The sequence below is a fragment of the Sapajus apella genome, unplaced genomic scaffold, assembly GCF_009761245.1.
Source record: "Sapajus apella isolate SASKATOON/1434 unplaced genomic scaffold, GSC_monkey_1.0 scaffold114, whole genome shotgun sequence".
In the NCBI taxonomy this organism is placed as follows: domain Eukaryota; kingdom Metazoa; phylum Chordata; class Mammalia; order Primates; family Cebidae; genus Sapajus; species Sapajus apella.
The window spans coordinates 4,178,473-4,183,126 of NW_022437054.1; positions in this window are offsets into that span (position 1 = coordinate 4,178,473).

Sequence of the window (4,654 nt, forward strand, 5' to 3'; positions counted from 1 at the left end):
GTGCAGATCCTCCCAGAACTTTTCAAAGTACTGACATATATGCAGAGGGTTGTTCCTTTAACTAGGACCAAAGTGTACATATTGATATTCAGCATGATTTTTAAAAATTAATACTATACCCTGGATATCCTCCTGGGTCAGAACCCTCAGGCTCTTCTCATTCTTCGTGAATGGCCACTTCGTTCTCCATAATATCCATGTACCAATTTAAGCATTTCTCCTACTGGTGGATGTCTGGCTTGTCAACAGTTTTCCAGTCCTTCAGACAGTGCCATGATGAACATCCTTAAACACCGAGCAGAGCCCCCTCCTGAACACTCCTCTTTGCACAACTGCATGGAAGTTGCTTGGAGAAGACAAAAGATATGCCCTGGAGTTAAGCTGAAAGGCCTGTCCCAAATGACAGCTCCTTTAGCACAGTTCTTGGTCTTGCAGTTCCCCTTGAGGAGAGTTTCCTTACCTGTTTGTAGAATTCAGCTCAGACCAATAATCCTGATCTGAGCACCCACTAAGTGGTGGGTGCTAAGGATCCAACACTATGTGGGACATGGTCTCTGCCCTCAAGAAGCTCTGCCCATAATATCGGGTGTCAAGTACTAATCTCGTAATAGAAGCAACTGCAAAGGGAGAGCCAGGGTGGGCAGTATGGACTCACCAGCCCCTGATCTGAATGTCTGCTAGATGTTTACTAATTATGCTCCCAGAATTAGCTAGCTGCTGTCTCAATACCTGTCTAAATTTCAAGAGATGACATCTCTCTAAAACATCTCAAACATGGCTCCTCTGAGAGATAAGCTGACTGTACATCTTGCAAAAAGCCAATAAATTATATATTACACACACATATATACATTGTGTATGTGTGCATACAACACAGTAGAAGTGATAAACCAGTCTCATGCATGGATGTTGCAGTACTCATTACCTCGGATGGAAAAAATGTTTTCTTCTGTATAGTCCCATTCATCTGTCTTCAAGTTAGACACAAAATGTGTTTGTTCTCTAGCTGCAAAGAACTATGTTTGGTTTACTATTGTGCATGTGTCTCTCTGAAACAATGATTCAGTATTATGTTCAGTAAGTTTACAGGTGTTTCAAGTTTTTAAGATAGAATAAATAAAGTTTAAAGATTCTTCATGGGCTGGGTATAGTGGTTCATGCCTGTAATCCTAGCACTTTGGGAGGCCAAGGCTGGCGGATTAAGTGAGGTTGGGAGTTCAAGACCAGCCAGGCCAACATGGTGAAACCCCGTCTCTACTAAAAAAAAACCAAAAAATTAGCCAGGTGCAGTGGCACGCAGCTGTAATCCCAGCTAGTCAGGAGGCTGAGGCAGGAGAATCATTTGAATCTGGGAGGCAGAGATTGCGGTGAGCCAAGATCGCACCACTGCACTCCAGCTGGGCTACAGAGAGAGACTCCATCTCAAAAAAAAAAAAAAAGATTCTTCATGACTGTGATGATTAATCTAATGTGTCAACTTGACCGGGCCACAGGTTTGCCCAGATAGTTGATCAAATATTATGTGTGAGTATGTCTATGGGGGTGTTTCTAGGTAAGCTTAGCAGCAAAGCAGATGGCCCTCCCTAATGTGGCCTCATCCGATCCACTGAAGGCCTGAATAGAATACAAAGGTTGAGGAAGAAAGGATTCTCTCTGTCTGCCTGACTGCCTACAAGTTGGGACACCGGTCTTCTCAGGACTCAGATGTGGACACCATCATTTTATTGGTCTCATTCTAACTGTGTCTTCCCAAACTGAGTAACACTGATCTCCTTATTTCATTTTCATTTTCCTCGACTTCCAGCCTTACACTGTATGTTAGATTTCCTCTGAACTCTCTATTCAGTAGAATACACTTCCCAATGCCCACCCAAGTGTAACTCTTTGTCCTGTTCACTGATCTATCCAAGTGTTAAGAAAGGGGGCTGGTCCATATTAAGCACTCATTGACAATTTGTTGTCTGGCTAAATGAATCTCCCTGTCTCACCCTTCCACAACCCAGGTCTGATTGTATCTGACAAGTGTACCAATTAAGGTTATGTGCCAAAAAATTAAGTTCTCCCCTTCTGATCACGATTGTACTGATTATCGGGATGTTTGATTAGACCTTACAGCCATCTGCTTGAATATAAGGGGAGAAGTTTTCTTATAAATTATTTTTTTTATAAGAAATTATTTTTTTATATAAAAAAATAAAATTATTTTTGTGACCTATAATGCCAAATAATACGTCTATTTTCCAAAGTGCCTACTTTCCACACTTTCATCACTCACTCAAGGCGTTTTACATTCTTCAGCCTTGATGTGACAGCATTAACTGTGCCTTTACCCATGTTTTATTTCTGGTTCCTAAAAAGTGATGTGATGTTTTCTGCCAAGTCCCAGCTGTGCAATTATTGATAAGTAAGCATACTACTTGGCAGTATAGGTTAATGAATATTGAGACTTGGAGTAGAAACCAATTTTGGAACAAAACCCTAATGCTAACATTTTTCTTTTCCTTTGTGGGTGATTATTTTCTTTTCAACTTTTGTTATACAGCACTGTGATTTCTATAAGAATGTACTTGGCTTCGAAAAGCTAAGATAGATTGACTCTCAGATAAACTTAAAAATACCTTTTTCACTTCTCCCTTATGCTAAGGAGTTGTGCTGTTTTTCCTTAGACTATGCAAAAAGGAGAGAAAAACTTAAAAAGAGGAATCTGAGAAACTCTGAAGGCTCCATTAGACCTTGGCAGAGACCCAAAGAGACCACCAAGCTTGCTCATAAATGCACAGTGTCTAATAAAAATGCGATGATTATTATTATTATACATTTATTGAGCAGCAAAAATGCACTAAATTAAAAAATACATGCGCTGCGTTTTTCATATCTCCGATGGGCGTGTAGACACTGCGGCTGTTTGTTTTCCTCAGTAATTGGCATGCCGTCCTCACAGTCCCATGGCTGCCAGGGGTCACCATGCTGCTCACGTGCTGGAGGTTTCCTTTGGACCAAAAGCTGCACCTAACGCCATCACCTCACCTTGGTACCCATAAATTATGGATCAGTTCCATTCCATGGATTGAATCAGCATGGGACAAGACGGTTTAACAAGCCCATTGGATTTTTTTCTTTTCTCCAAAGGAAACAATTCAGTTGAGCTTTTAAAGTTGAGGAATTTGCTTCTTAATCCAAAGATCACATGCAAATGTGACTTCCTGTGCTACCCCTACTTCTGATTTAGGAATCAGCACAGGTAACCACTGCTGTCTTAAGCAAATTCCCATTCTATTTGGAGAATAACAACAAAAAACCGGCTCCTTAGGGAATTTTTAAACTCCCTCAATAACCATTACTTTACAAGGGCATTATGAACTCTTAGGCAAAGTGTTTAAAAAATACAGCAAATTTTAACCAATGGGAAACCATAACTTGTATTTCAAACCAGAAATAGGTGCTTTGTGACTTGCTTGCCATCTCTAAATTCTGCAATGAAAAGAATAAAATTCAGTCCATATAAAGGTCTTCTTTTAAACACCGTGAAGTCTGCTATTTCTCTTTGCACCTCGTCCTCTTTAAAGCTACAAGTCACTGAAATGACTCAAACCAAAGTCTGGAATAGCTGTTGCAGGACCCAGCTTGCCTGGACACTATTACCACAGCACACCTAAGGCCAGTTGCTTGGAAGCTCCCCTCCCTTTTGCACCTGCAATTATTTTCATGCACAAATAATAGAAGCGAAGTTGGTCATCTGGGAGCTGAATTCAGCACTGGTTCCTCATTCTGACTGAATAAGAAATGATCTGGAGAAATCATATTTCATGAACAATTTTTGTGTCTGCATACTGCAGGGGAGAGAAATGCTTAATCCTAAAAACATCAATCACGACTCTTTTAAAACTTAGTACACTAGATATCTGTGTGATTTTATCCCATCCTTCACCCTGTTTTCTAAGATGACAAAGCAATAGCTATCATACATAGGCAAACCCAAAAATCTAAACTACATCCAAAGTTTCTTATTTTTCTTTTTCTGAACAAAAGTAACCAGACCTGAGTCAGTCAATGATCCTCAAGGAAAGAAAATCATTACGGTGGGAAAGACCTAGCTTACCTTTGTGCCCATCTAATTGTTGTATTAAGTTTTGTTTTCTTATATTAAAAATATCTTGCAACTCGGCCAGGAGCAGTGGCTCCTGCCTGTAATCCCAGCACTTTGGGAGGCCAAGGCAGGCAGATAACTCGAGGTGAGGAGTTCAAGACCAGCCTGGCTAACATGGTAAAACCCCATCTCTACCCAAAAAAAATACCAAAATTAGCCGGGCATAGTGGTGCACACCTGTAGTCCCAACTACTTGGGAGGCTGAGGCAGGAGAATTGCTTGAACCTGGGAGGCGGAAGTTGTGGTGAGCTGAGACCGTGCCACTGTATTCCACCCTGGGTGACAGAGAGAAATCCTGCCTCGTGTATATATGTATATATGAACTCATTCAATACCTATATCTTTTACACGGAAGATATAGCCTCTAGATGCATCCATATTGTATCAAATTTAGCAATGCATTAAATGTAGTAAAAATTAATAATGTCACTTAGAGAAAGGGTTCCCATAACTAAAAATTAAGTGGTTCTTCTCGGGGCTGAGACCGGGGTGAGGCAAGCAAGGTGC